This window comes from Ictidomys tridecemlineatus, chromosome 5 (genome assembly GCF_052094955.1).
Source record: "Ictidomys tridecemlineatus isolate mIctTri1 chromosome 5, mIctTri1.hap1, whole genome shotgun sequence".
Lineage (NCBI taxonomy): Eukaryota > Metazoa > Chordata > Mammalia > Rodentia > Sciuridae > Ictidomys > Ictidomys tridecemlineatus.
The window spans coordinates 146704967-146720855 of NC_135481.1; the positions used below are offsets into that span (position 1 = coordinate 146704967).

Genomic DNA, 15889 nt, shown 5'->3' on the forward strand with positions numbered 1-15889 from the left:
TAGTCAAAGAATAATTAATTTAAATGAGGGACTTATCAAAAAGTCCAAATTTCAGAATACGTTTTGGAGTAAACATATGTGGACTCTAACTTTACCTTATAAATCCAAAGAGCTCTTGATCTATATGAAAATGGACACCATGTCTGAAGAATCCCAGAGCAGGCAAACCCAGGTAGGCTTCACAGGTGACTATACCTTTGCTTGATCCACAGATGTAAGCAAATAAGCAACTTGAGCCGTTACTTGTAAATGCTTCTATTAAGGAAAACAGAACTGAAACCCAACTAATCAGAAGTAGCTGACAAACCTAAAACCAGGAATTTCACAGCAAGATAGACCAAATAAGGCAGCTATCCCAATCCAATATTTTCTTGGTAGTTTTTCTCCACTCTCTCCATAAGAGCCGGCACACTTCTGATTTGGAGCTTTCTGATTTGGGAATCATTGTTTGTAATAAATAAACTCTTCACATTTTTATTATGTTTCCGTCTACCATCGAACTGTACTCAGATTTATAACTAAGAACGCCACAAAGTTAATCCAAGAAAATAACTAAAACTATGTTTTGCATGCCTTGGTTGGCATACCACTGAAAAAGATTGTAAGAGTTTATATGTTCTACTTGACACAAAATGAAACTGACATCTCTTCCCCAAGGCTGATGCATCTAGGAGGCCCAGCACATACAGCGCCCAGGGCCATGATACTTCTCATGTCCTACGAAAATGTTTTAATTTCTTTTAAGACCAGAAGGGAAAAAAATGCAAACTTTTAGGTGGATGGAAAGTTTTAATATGTAATATTAATAACTTCATACCAACACATAGTAAAATATATATTTTTATGGCAAAAGGAGTCTATGAAGGCAAAATTGACAAGAGCCCCTAGAAGTCACATTACATTTCTTCTCCTCCTCACATTACTTTCTCTGTGTCCCAGGAATTTTTTTTATCTGTCTTGGACTTGCTGTTCTAGACAGGAGGAAAGGAAGGAAGTCTCTCCTACAGCAGCGGCACATCCCCAGCACTTTGGTGTTTCAAGGCGAGTATCTTAGGCTGGAGGACAAGTGATTCCCCAAGAGGCATGCAGTGGGCCCACATGCAATTTTGATCTTCAGTCTAAGGAAAAATTAGCCCTAGGAACACAAGTTCAACTGGTGGAAATGGCTCTATTGACAGATCTCTTGATTTCTGTGTGCATCAAGGTACATTCAAATAGCCAGAGACTCCCTCCCTCAGCAAAACTGGCCTCTGCTTCAACCCCGGGACACAAAGAAGGCAGTATGGATGGACAAAAGACATCCCAGGGTTTCTGGGGTGTTAGTGAGTAACACATTGCCTCCTCTGTTCACAAACACTTTTACTCTCTCCTTAAAGAAGCATTCTAAGCAGCCGCTTCATTGCATTTTCTGCCTGACGTTAGCCACCCAGACTTGAGACTCCACCTTTGCAATGTCAGTCTACCCGCTGAACCCGGAACCCCAGGTCCCCAAGAGCACGTCATCTCCAAGAGAAGCCTCATCCTGACATTGACCCCCACACACATACCCGTCGGAGCGTCCACTGGTCCACTGTGTGTGTCACCAGCCAAATCAATCCCACACCGCTCAGCACAGTTAGAAACCAAGACTAATAAATCACTTGCCCGCTCTCAGTCCACAGATGGTAAGTGTGGTTCAATGCAGGTAATTATAAAAAAAAATGACTTTGGGAGCAAAAAATCAAAACATGGGAGTATGTGTCTAATAGAAAAGGCCTGCAAAGAGATTTGGGAGTTCTAATGACTCCAAGGAGCAGGTGAAAGGTCTCAGGGCCTGACAGTAGCAGGGCAGCCTGATTGACAGAATCGATCCTTTCTTCCCTCCAACATTGCCAGGCCCTGTATCTGCTTGCCTTCGGGTCCCCTGTGCCAGGCCATGGGGAAGTGGGGGCTGAAGTATTCCCTCCTGCTTTAATGTGTTTGCAGAAAAGAGCCCCACCAACCCATCAATTACTAAGACTGTCAGCCCCAGAGAAGGTGTTGGGATAGTGACAGGGTTAGGTAAAAGCCTCAGGGGCTAAATTGAAAGGTTCCACTGGATGTGTTAAACCACTCTTTATATCCCTACCTCCTGTCCCCTGCACCACCACCACCACCTCCAAAGAACATACTTTTCTTTTCCCTTTAACTTTCACAAAAACGTTTCTGCAAAAAGTAGCATGGATGACAGGTCAGCTGTCATTCATTATGGAGATGGGCCTTCCCCTAAGCCCTAAGCTCCCTCTCTCTCCAAGCATGCACAGGTGGAGCAGTGTTTCAGTCATTTTACCATTTCATAAAGAGACCATCTTCTCATAAAATATTTTAGGCATCCTTCTGCTGTGGGTGAGACACAAGACTAACCCCTTCTCAGATTCCCTCAGAACATTTTGTCCAATCACAACAGGAAAACTTCAATTCCCTTACCAAAATGGTCTTATCAACTTTTTGGTGAAGAATGGCATATACCCAAGCAGAATTTAACCACTGTTCTTTTAGTTCAGAACAAACAAATGCTTCCAACAAACATTGTTAACCAAAGTGATTCCACATTCTCCAGAAATGTATAAATATCCTTTGATGACCAAAATGGGCCAAGTGAAGGCTAATTCAAACTATGAGCAAGCTGAGTATGCAAAAATAGTTTAATAATCTTTTGATAGAACCAATCCAATATTACACCATTCAAAAACCATTCACCAAGTTCCCACTCTGTGCTAGGCAATGTGTGAGGCATTCAGAATACAGGGGGAAATTTTCTGGTCCCCACTAACTTTAAGAAAACTATAACCAAAAGTTTCACACCTGTGTAGACAGCTTGCATAGGTTTTTTTAAAAAACCACATAAAACAAAAATGGAATCTGTGTAAACAAAACTTATTTCAGAAAAAAAAAACACTAGAAAAAAAGATGCATTCTCACCCCAAGTAAAAGAAAAATATCTTGTGACTTCATGATGCAGAATTTACCTTAAGCTGTAAAAGATGTCAAGGGTTGTACTTTGGAAATCTGCTGAAGCCACAAATTATTTGAAAAGGTATGAGAGCAAAGCTAAGTGCCTTAACTTCCAAAGGAATGCAGTCAGTGCCTTGGGACCAATTCCCAGGAGAATTTTTGATTACCCAGTGGGTAAACCAACAAGCCCAGGCATGAACTTCAATTCACCTCACATTTTAGACACGGATGAAATAACACTTTCTGCTATTGCAAATATGTTAATGCCCACTCTTAATATCTGCAAGGCAAGGTAAAGGAAGAGGATTTAAAAAACACTCTTCAAAAGTGTTTACTTCTGTTTAGATGCATAAAGCGTTCAAATACAACATCTGCAGAGTTATGATCACCACAAATAGATCTGCATTGAGTTGAACCGCCAAACTATCTTTGGATGGTTTGTAAGCCAACCCCAGAGGTATTTTGAAGAATTCTCACTGGTAACAATTCCTCAAAAACACTGAAAGCCAAACACCCAGGCACTCACACGCCTACCCACACACACATGTGCAGCAAATAGAGGTCTTTTGCTTCCTGGCACTCTCGCAGACAACAGGGCCAACAGCTTCAACTTAATTAGCACCTTTTCATACCAACGCCTCTTAAGGTGAGGCGCAAAAGATGCAGGAATCATTTCCTCACTTGTCAGCAGCGCCAAGGTGACAGATGAAGAGAAACAAAAGGAGAAACGCAGAAAGACTCTGTTTTAGATGCGCCAGAGGAAAATTGTGACACACAGCCAAGTAACCTTGAATGTCTGTCACGTGCGTGTTACATGAATGGCACCACTGAAAGAAAAACTCACATTGAAAAACAACAACAATCCGAACAACATCATGTACAGATCAGTTAAAAACACTTAGGAAACGGCTCTCCGGGAACTTTCCAACACTCCTTCTAGGCCATCATCTGAACTCACCTGGGAGAAAACCAACTGTGAGAATAGAGTTGGGATTCAGCAGAAATAATTAAGAGGTTGTATAATTGCCCATATTGCACATCTCACCTCTGGGGTGGGCAAGTCGCCTGGTTCGAGACCCCAAGTGGGACACAAGGTCACACAGAGCTGGGGTCACTTTCTCACCTCCCTGACCATCCAGGTGGAAATTAGAGATCCCAAGATACTTTTCAAAATAGCCCAGGGGATCACCCAGCTGTCTGGCACACCAGTTCCTCGTCTCAATAAAATCTAACTTAATGTTCCCGGCTGGGAACAAGTCTCTTGAACATAGAGAAAAGTCTATGTTCGTGTACACAATTATTAACCTGTCCTTCGAGCACTGTAATTACTTTATAATCCACAGAGGACTTATGATACTTAGAAAGGAGGATGCTATGAAAAAGTCAATTTGATTGTAATTTATAATTGAATTTATTCACAGAGAAGCAATTGGTCACTAAATGAAAGTATCTTCTAGGGAGTAAATTTACAGGTATAAGATTTATAACTACCAGTGGCTTCGCTCCTAGAAAATTTAAATTCTAAAATAATAACTTGCATCTAAAGTATATCTTTAGCATTGAGTAGTCGCATCATAAGAAAAAAAAAGATACCCAGTATTTTAATAGCTTAGTCCCCTAATTTGATATATGCTGCTCAATTTGGAGAAAATAGGCCTCATGTATAATGAAGACAAACTTAACCAGAGTTTCTATTACCTTTTCCTAGTTAGTCTTTAAATAATGGATTGAGTCAGGCACAATGGCACACACCTATAAACCCTTAGGAGACGAAGGCAGGAGGATCACAAAGTTCAAAGCCAGCCTCAGCAATTTAGCAAGGCCCTAAGCAACTTAGGGAGATCTGCCAAAATAAATAAATAAATAAAAAGTGCCGCTGATGTGACCCAGTGGATTAAGAGCTCTTTGGTTCAACTCCTAATATCAAATTTTTAAAAATAACAATAACAACAACAAAAATGCTTTGATGTTGTATGCTTTGTTTAAAAAGGATTAAGACAGTCAAAAATGACAAACTATATTAATCTTGCATTAACTAGTTTCAAAGAAAATTGTAAGAGGTAAGAGTGTCTTAAGGGAGACAAAATAACCTCATAATTTTGTACATCAAAGCTCATATGAACAGCCATAAAAGCATATATAAATTTAAATTTAAATATTGCATCTGTAATCCATCTTTCCACCTATGCTATGAAAGATATTTCTGAAGTATATAGACAAGCAGAATTCAAAAGGAAAGTGTGAACAAAGGATAGAGCAATGTGCTCTATCTGTTGCTATATTACAAAGTTACCCCAAAACCCAGGGATTTGGAACAGGAAACATTTATTATATCATGCTTTATATGTCTCAAGACTCTAGTAAGAGCCTGAGCTGGGTGTCCTTCCCAGAGTCTCTCACTAATTGCAATCCCCATATCAGCAGAGTGTGGAGTCTCATTGGAAGGCTCAACTGGGCATGGATCATTCCCAAACTCGGAAACGTGGTTGTCAGCAAGCTGTTCATCCACCACTGGCTGTTGGAATGAAGCCAGTTCTTACTGGATCACTAACCAGAGGCCTCCCTCACTTCCTTCCACCTGGGCCTCTCCATAGAGCAGTTCACAAGATGGCAGTCAGCTTCATCAGTGCAAGAAACAAGAGAAGAGGATGAGCCACGGGGAAGGGAGCCAGTCTTTTCTGTAACCTAATCTGGGAAGTGATACCCCAACACATTTTTAGAATTCTGTTTGCTAAAAATGGATCACTAGGTTCCGCCTAGGAGGAGAGGGTATTCACAGGTATGAATACCAAGAGATGGGGACCACTGAGTCTGCTTGCCATGAGTGGGTGGCTGTAAAGTTTAAATTAATTCTACCCAAAGAGATCTATTCTTTGTTCCAGCTCCTAGAAGATACTCATTAAAAGTTTGGAATTTCCAGAGTGACAGCCCTGCCTTTGTATTCATGGTGGGCCCCTCTTAGGCAATGAGATGATTCTTGGTGGGCCCCTGAGTAGCTTAGCTAATAGATTACTCATGGTAGGGGCTGGCTAGTTCTAAAAGTCCAACCAGGAGATTACATACTTGGAGTCTGGAGTCACGTTAGGTGATATCAGCTGGTCTGTGATTCAGTTAAACCTTCCTACATAACAAAACTCCAACGAAAATTCCATATGCTGTGATTTGGTGATTACTATGATCCAATCCAAATGTGATAGTATTAGAGTCAGGGCCTTCAGGAAATTTTGAAGGCAAAAGTGAAGAGCCCTCGTTGATGGGATTAAGGCCCTTAACAAAGGGCTTCAGAAGGTTGGGGATGTAGCTCAGTGGTTTGATTTCCAGTACAGTAAGTAAATGGAGGGCTTCTTCTGCTTTGCTGCCATGTGAGGAAATGAGACATCACCACCTATGAACAACAGGCCCTCACCATACGCTCAACCTGCTGGTGTCTTAATCTTGGACTTCCTGGCCTCCAGGGCGGTGAGCCATCAACTTCTGATTTTTATAAATTACCCACTCTATGTTATTGTTATAGCAGCATGGATGGACTAAGAAAGTAACCTTCTCGGGTTGGTAATACTCAATACATGTTGTCACACACAGGTCAACAAGGGGTGCAAAATGTTTCTGAGGACCCTGAACTTTGTCTTTGTCCAGTCTCTAATATTGCCCTAGGCATCTCTTCCTTTGGATGGTTCTGATTGTATCCTTTTGTTATGATAAAACTGTAATTGCAAATATGGGTATTTTCTGATTCTGTGACTCCTTCTAGAAATTATCAAACCTGTGGGAGTCCACAGAGACTCCCAAATTTGTAGCTAGCTAGTCTCATGTGAGTGTGGACCTGGAGACTCCCAACCCTATCTTTGGTATCAGAAGTCTTAAGCAGACCTGGCAATCTTGCAAGAGGCCACCTTAACCTAGAGTTTGGAAACCCAAAGTAATAACTAAGAAATTTTGCCATTCCATTTATTACAAGGGAAATTAACTAAAATATGCACATTTCAGTCAGTGAGAGACTTCATATCATGGTGGTTTCATAAACATCATAATGGAGCTAAAAAATTCCTGTTGCCTGGTGACATCATAACCATCTCAACATTGTGGCATGACTTACATGTTTGTGGTGATTCTGGTGTAAACAAACCTACTGCTCTGTCAGTCAAATAAAAGTTCAGTGCAGATACATAATATTTCAGACTGATAATAAATGACTGATACTGTTTTATGCATTTACTATACTCTACTTCCCAACATTATTTTAGAGTGTAGTCCTACTGTGTTAGTCAACTTTTTCACTGCTGTGACCAAAGGACCACATGAGAACTATTTTAAGGAGAAAAAATTATTTGGTGCTCCAATTTCAGAAGTCTTAGTCCAAAGACAGTCAGCTCCATTCCTTAGGGCTTGAGGTGAGGTGGAACATCATGGCAGAAGAGTGTGGTAGAGGAAACAGCTGGGAACACAGCTCCAGGAAACAGAAAGAGGGGGGGCACCCAAAGGCATATCCCCAGGGACCCATCTCCTCCAGCCACATCCTACTGGCCTATAGTTACCACCAAGTTAATCCCTGCTCATAACCCAATCATTTTATCTCTGAACTTTCTGGCATTATCTCACACATGAACTTTTGGGAGACACCTTACATTTAAACCATAACACCTACTTATAAAGAAAAGTGTACTGTGAAACAGTCTGTCATGTAATGCCAGCAGCAGCTTCAAATATCCTGAGCATAACACTTCTCTTGATGGCATCATTTTCCCTTGTGCTAGATTTAATCCCATGCTGTTTTCTTCATCTTGGCCCCTAAGTATAAAATATTTCCACTTATTATGTTATTGCCAGCAAAAGAACATCAAATGACCAAGATTAAAAACTAAAAGTGATTAAGAACTGTGAAGGTGTGTAGTAGGCTATTACTTCTAGGTGTATAAAAGTACACACTATGATGGTCCCACATGACAGAATTGTCCAACAATGAATTTCTCAAAACATGGACTCTGTAGTATCCTGTTTTAAAATCTTTAGGTATAGACTGAGGACAGAGATAGGTGGGTCAAATGGTGGTTCCATTCCCAATTTTCCAAGAAATTTCCATACTGCTTTCCATATTGGCTGCACCAGTTTGCAGTCACCAGCAGTGTATGAGTGCACCTTTTTCCCCACATCCTTGTCAACACTTATTGCTGTTTGTCTTCATAATAGCTGCCATCCTTACTAAAGTGAGATGACATCTTAGAGTGGTTTTGATTTGCATTTCTCTAATTGCTAGCGATGATGAACATTTTTTCATATATTTGTTGATTGATTGTATATCATCTTCTGAGAAGTGTCTGTTCAAGTCCTTGGCCCATTTATTGACTGGGTTATTTGTTTTTTTAGTGTTTAACTTTTTGTGTTCTTTACCCTAGAGATTATGCTCTATCTGATGTGTGAGGAGTAAAACTTTGCTCAGGAGATGTAGGCTCTCTTATCACCTCACAGATTGTTTCTTTTGCATCAATGTTTATAGCAGCACAATTCACAATAGCTAAACTGTAGAACCAACCTAGATGTCCTTCAATAAATGAATGGATAAAAAAAATGTGGCATATATACACAATGGAATAAAATCATGACATTTGCAGGTAATTGGATAGAGTTAGAGAAGATAATGCTAAGTGAAGTTAGTCAGTCCCAAAAAAAACAAATGCCAAATGTTTTCTTTGATATAAGGAGGCTGATTTATAGTGGGATAGGGAGAGGGAGCATGGGAGGAATAGATGAATTCTAGATTGGGCAGAGGGGTTGGAGGGGAATTCAGGGGGCAAAGGGTTAGAAATGATGGAGGAACGTGATGAACATTATTATCCAAAGTACATGTATGAAGACACGAATTAGTGGGAATACATTTCATATACAACCAGAGATATGAATAATTGTGCTCCATATGTAATAAGAATTGTAATGCATTCTGCTGTCATATACTTAATTAATTAATTAATAAAACATGGTCCCATTGTGGTATGATGCTGACTATATTTTGTTTTTTTCATTTGTTTGGGTTTTGGGTTTGTTTTTCTTTTTGAAGATTATTTCTTTGAGAAATATTCTAGATAAGAAGGTGGGGTGGGGAAACTATTGCTATTTTTTTCCACTTTCATCACGTTGGCAACTGAGTAACCACCCCAGCCCAGCCAGAGGAATTTTCCTCCAGGGCTATGGTAGCCCTGGATCAGTGTTAGAGAACTGGGAATGAGGATGGCAATGACATTGACTTTACTAATCCTATCAAATGCAATGGCTGACAAATCATTGAAATATTTCTTAATTCAACACCAAAGTAAATATACTAAACTTCCACTGTATACTGACAACTTGAATCTTTGTTTATTTCTCCATTGTAGTTTCCCATTGAGACGAATATTTACTGAGAGTATTCTATGTGCCAGGTGCTGACCAGAATGCTTCCCGGCATATTTTCAATTAATCCATAAAAATGATTCCATGAGATAGTTATCCAGATGCATAATCACTTTATTTTACAGCTGAGGATACTGAGAAACAGAATGATTAAGTTGGTAAGAAAATTAACATTCTAAATCCATGTTGAAAAGCAAGTTAGCAGATACTTTATCAAAAGTAGGGTCATTTTACTTGGGATATAAAACTGATGGAAAAGCATTAGCCTTTGGCTTTTCATTACCATGAATTGACACTATAAACTTAATTGCTTTCTAAAGGCAACCAAAATCATGTATAAAAGAAAAAAAAACATTTAGAACATGAATTGTGAACTCAAGAGATTTGGTGACCAGGCAGACAATATGAATGAAAAAAGTGAAGCAGGTGAATGGGGCTCAGAAGAACCCAGGATGCCAGGCCCCCACACAGGGAGCAGTGGGCTAGGGACCCCATTGCCACCTGTGGGAACAGGATGGAGCATTGTTGACCTCTGGCTTTTCATTTTTCTTTTCATTTTTTTAAATTGCATTCCACTCCTTTATTATACTGATCTGGAAAGAAGATTTAGTACCATTATGCATAAAATGAGGACTGGGTTTGATGGCAGGGCCAAGCAACCGGAACATGATTCAGAAATCAGACACAGTGAAAAACACGCTTGGATGTGATCAAGAGGCATTTCACTGCCACAAAACGAGGAAGAGGAGGGATTCTCTAAGATGCATATCGAGATACACCCCTGCACCTCAGAGGCCAAGGAGCTTATCCCATACTGGTGTGAGAAATGGCTTATTTTCTGGTGACCACATGTGGGACTAACCACCACTAGAAACCTGAGAAGGGTTTTGTTTAGTATTTATTTATGAATTTTTTTTATTTTTGTGAAAGTAAATGTAACACAAACTTAATTCAGGATGGATCCCAACCTTCTGGAGCCAGCTCCTGTGGGGTCAGGGAGAAAATAGTTGTTTTTCTTAAATCACCATTTATATTACACTGGAATGACTGCAGCCTCCTGCCACCGCCACCACCATCCCTCCCAGACAGTGATCCGACTTCAGAAGGGTGTAGAACTGGCTCTTAGAAATACAAACAGGTATGTAATTTAGGAATTAAGTGACATAGTTAATTCTGAACCACATATTCTAATATGATAGAGTATTTCAGGAGCATGTCTTTTCTTTTCTGCCCACATTTTCCTCAAAAATAAAAAAGTTATTTATACTCTTCATTTGCGTCTTTGACATCATCTTTGCCATCACTACAGCCACCTTTGGAATCATGCAAAATGGTTTCCCAGGCTGTATTATCTTTAGTTTTCAGTAGCTTTTGCTTTTTTATTTATTTTTTGTTTTGTTTTGTTTTGTTTGTTTTGATCAAAGAGCAACATGCATATACAGAAAAAGCACAAATCATTCACGTTTGGCTCAATGGTTTTGTACAACATGAGCTGACAAAGTGACCTTCACATCCATCCTCAGGCCGGCATCCCAGAGCCCCCCCCCCCCTTTTCTCTCTTTTTTCAGAGAGAAAAAAAAAAACCACCAATCTGATTCCTAACATGGTCAATTCCTAACATGGTCTGATTCCTCTTTCCATACAAAGGCATTTTGTGTCTCCAGCCTGTGGTCAATATATGTTCATGGGATTCACCATACCACTCCATACTGTTACTCTAGTCCAAGGAATGAAGTGTGTGATGCACTTACTAAATTATTTTTCCAAGCCACAAATGTCCCTGGTGTACCATTTAGCAGTTGTTTGGTTTTGCTTGTTTGTCATTTGTTTTCGTGGTGTTGGAGATTGAACCCAGGTCCTGGCACATTCTAAACAAGTCTTCTACCACTGAGCTATATCCACAGCTCCCACAGTAAGATTTTAAAAAATTCATCCCAGTGAATTTCCACAGTATATAATCTTTATTTTTTTTTTTAGTTTTTTGTCAAGTAATTTCCAAATAATGTTTTAAATAGCATTTAACATTTTAAATTGTGAGGTCATACATTCAGGAACACTCACTCAGTTAATGTGAAATTTCTTTGCCTCCTTTTTCTTTTCTGATTGTATCAAGAGACCTCTGTAGAGATCAAACTAGTATGGACTGAAGTACTATGTCCATGACATGACAGATATCCATAACATGACAGCATGACACATTATTTTTTTATATGAGACACTTGTTGGACCTTGAATATCAAATAGCTTTGGGGTTTTTTTCCTGATGGAAAATTTTTGTAGAAGAATACTCACCATGTATTCAGGTATGAATTGTGCCTCACATTAAATTCTTATCACTTGTGCCCCACTAGTATCTCATTGAATTTGTAATCAGCTAAAAGACCCAGATCTTTTGCATGTAAGCTCTTATCAAAAGTATATTTATATTTGGACTTACACTTTTACCTAAATATAAACTTTACATTAAGATCATCACATACCTCCATGCATCCAATGCTTAGGAGTTTTCAACTTACTTTCAAATACATTATCACAGCTATTCAATCCAATAGCTCAGGGAATTGTTACCCACATTTTCTAGACCTGAACATAACTATCACTAATAGATTTCAAGTTCTTTAAAGGGATAGTGTCTGTGTTTTATAAAAACTTCTGCCTTAGTCTGTCTTTGGCAGTTATAACAATATACCTGAGATTGATTAATTTTTAAAGAAAGGAGTTTAATGTTGCCTCCCAGATCCAGAGGTTAAGAAGTCCAAGATCAAGCAATTGCATCTGCTGAGGACCTTTCACTGCTTTCATTCATGGTGAAAAACTGGCAAGTGTGGACTGGGGATGTAGCTCAGTTGGTAGAGTGCTTGCCTTACATGCACAAGGCCCTGGGTTCAATCCCCAGCACCAAAAGGAAAAAGAAAAGAGAACTGGCGAGTGGGCACATGCAAAGAAGCAAGAGAAAGTAGGGGAAGCCAACTTCTCTTTCTAGCAATGCACTCTTGCTGTAACTATACTCCCCCAGTCCCTCCAAGCAGAGTGAGAGAGCTCTCACAGGAGAAAAGCATAAATCCATTCATGGGGGCTCCACCTCTGTGACCCAAACACTTCCCACTCAGCCCTGCTCCATAGCCTTCCACACTGCAAGCCAAGCCTCAGTTTTGGTGGGGACAATCATATTTAAACCACTAGCAGTCTTATTTAAATGGAAAACAGCATTATTACTTAAATGGAAAATTAGGAAAAGTCACAATATTTGAATATTCCCCCTCAAGATCCAAAAAGCAAGCACAATATAATTGTCATTAATAAAAGAAATGCATTAAAATAATAATGAGTGCCATTTTAGAGCTAATAAATTAATCAAAGAGTGAGACAGAATCCAACAGTGATAACCTTGCAATCCAACTATTAAAATCATTATTTGCTGATGACACTATAAATATCATTATTCTTCTGGAAAAGGAAGTGGGCAAGATAATTTTTTTATTTAAAAATAGTCCATGCCATTAACCAAAGAGTCCCACGCATAAAGTTTATTCTTAAGAAAATAATTTAGAAGAAAAGAAGTTCTCCAGGAGTTGTGGCACACACCTGCAATCCCAGCAACTCTGGAGGCTGAGACAGGAGGATTGCCAGTTCAAAGCCAGCCTCAGCAATTTAGCAAGGCCGTAACAACTCAGTGAGACCTTGTCTCTAAATGAAAAATACCAAAAGGACTGAGATGTGGCTCAGTGCTTAAGCACCCCTGGGTTCAGTCCCCAGTACCAAAAGGGCTATTTGTAGGAAGATATTCATTGAAGCATTAGAAAATGAAGCAATACAGGTTTGTTTCAAGTAAAAAATAAGTAAAACTTTGTGCACATGATTAAGTCACCCAATCTCTCTCTCTCTCTCTCTCTCTCTCTCTCTCTCTCTCTCTCTCTCTCTCTCTCTCTCTTCCTCTCTCTCTCTCTCTTCCTCTCTCTCTCTCTCTTCCTCTCTCTCTCTCTCTCTCTCTCTCTCTCTCTCACACACACACACACACACACACACACACGCAAATAATCAGGAAAAACTACCATTTCTCCATTCCTATCACATTCCAATATTGCATTTCATATACTCCCCTCACCTAACCATGCAGTTAAGTTTTACATCTGCCCAGGAACAGCCTGAGGGAAAGGCTACTAGGGACCCAACATTATTTTCAAGTTCCAAAACCAAATGGGAAGTGGGGTCCTCTGATAGGAAGTCTGTGGCTGCATCAATACACTGAAGAATTAATTGTGTAAGGAAAAAACATTTGCATGAGTCTCCAGATAACCTGAGCAATTTCTTACCCAACAACATCACTTGCCTCTGAACAATATTGAGGCAGACCAGGAGACGGTGTCCCAAGCAGGCATCATTGGCTCCCTCCAGGCCTTGCTGATGGGGTAAGGAGGGCCTCATCTATGTCATTAGCAAGTTTACCCCAAGCAGTTGCTGTGTAGTTAGTAAACATCATTTAGACTTCAACATAAATTCTGACTTTCCTGGAAGTCAAAGCATTCATTTGGTTCATATATTTGCTGAGATGCACAGGGAATGCCTGAAGGTGGAAATCAGGGTAGCTGGGTGCGGGGGTTACACATTAAACAATCTAGTGCCTTAATTTACCCACATAGGGGAGAGGAGAAGCAGTTCAAACCTTCAAAACATTGTGCTTAATGTCAATGTTTGCCTTCCCAAATTCACACATTTCTGCTCACTTCATGACATATTTATTGGTCTTGACGGGAAGGAATAGAACAGGAAACTGCAACCTTGCACCCATCTGACAGGTCTGGGGGTAGAACAGCATTGGGTTCAGCTTTGCTGAGCTCCCCGCAGTGGCTAAAGACCCTCCTGCTATTAACCACTCTCACATCTGATTCTCTGTAAAATTTGTACCAGCAAGTCCAGGGCAGTTAAATATACTACTAGGGTAATTAATCAGGTTACAGATGAATATTATTTGGTCTGCAAACAATTCTGTAAAAGACTCCAGAGGGTTATGTCTTGAAGGTTGTAGCTCATTTGTGGGGCTTTGGCAGGAAATGGCTAATTATGACACCTGCATACATTTCTAGGCAATTGGGCCCTGGGGATTTGCCACCTTGTGTATACAAGTCAGCCTTGCCTTTCGGGTGGGGAACCACACTACAGAGGTCTGTGATCCAGCAGAGCCTTGTTAGCAGTGCCCTTGGAGAAAATGGCTCAGCTCACAACGTGCAGGGCTAGCATATTGCCTTGATCTATTTCCCCAAGCAACCAATGCTAGGGATATGAGGCTCAAAATTAGCCCCTTACACCACCCCTATCCACTCTAGGTCTTCTGAAGAGGCACCAGTTCTTTGTGAAATATGACTTTGTAGACTGGAGTGTTATCAGAGAACAATTTCTCTTCCCTCTGTACCAGGGATTCTATTAGTAGTGTGTGGGAACCCTCCCTCAACCTGCAAAACTGGCAATCTTTGTAAGAAAAGGGAGAGATTTCATAGCTCTCATCTGTTTCTCACAAATAACAGATCATTACTTTGCCCTGCCTGATATAAATGCTCCAATTTCTGAGTGAGGAGGGACTTGGCAGGAAATGGCTTACAGTTGAAGCACTGGAAGAACAAGAGTGTGGCGATACTACAGGCCGCCCAGCTGGAGCCAGTCTCCTCTTTTTCCTACACATCCAATCGACCCCATTTCCCAGCCTCCCTTGCTGGTACCTGTGGCCATGTGACTGAGTCCTGCCCAATGGAATTTAAAGAGGAAGATGGTGCCTGCTCTGGCCAAGGCTTTAAGGGTTCCCTGTGCTTCCCATACATCCTTTTCCCTTCCAATAGCTCATGTCTAAGATGACAAGGATATAAATTATAATGGAACCACAAGACAAAAGCAGCTAGAATTTCTGAACCACTGCATGCAAGAAAGTTTCCCCCAACCAGAAACCGCTTCCTCAGACTAACTGGAGCAAAGTAAACTTCTATTTTGTTGAATCATTATTATATGTTTGTGCTGTTAAATAAAAATTAGTGGGCCATTGTTTTGAACTAAACTCCTGTACCAGAACCCAAAAGATCATTCTAAAAATAAAAATGGAGTCACTCGTGCTAAAAGTCTTTGTCACCAAGTGGAAGTTGAGCTGTTTCTTTCCCGACTTTTGAGAAATCAGGATTAGAGAGATATCAGCCCAATTTCCCAAATAGGCCAATTTTAAATTGGCATGGTAATTAAGTTTTCTCTGCTTTAATTCCTACACACACAAAAAAGAAGCAACCTGAAACACTCCTCTGTTAACTAATCAAATATTTTCCTAATGTTCTGTCTCCCTGTTTCTACGTTACAGGGAAATTTACTGAAATGACCAGTTGCTCTTGTTTTTCACTTCTTTCTTCAAGATAACTTTCTATCTATAAAAAAAGAAACTTTCCTGGAACCATTAGAACACTTAATGTATTCTATGGAATGAAGTGTTGCCCAATTCTAGAGCTAAAAATAAAGCCAACTAAGATCTTAAACAAATGATTGTGTTTTGTTTTTGTTT

General features: G+C 40.0%; 1 non-coding gene across 1 annotated transcript; it reads left to right on the top strand.

Moving 5' to 3' along the window:
* The first annotated feature begins 12187 nt into the window (after window positions 1-12187).
* On the top strand, window positions 12188-12261 carry Trnav-uac (transfer RNA valine (anticodon UAC)). The gene has a single exon. It is a non-coding gene; the product is annotated as a tRNA-Val (tRNA).
* The last annotated feature ends 3628 nt before the right edge of the window (window positions 12262-15889 follow it).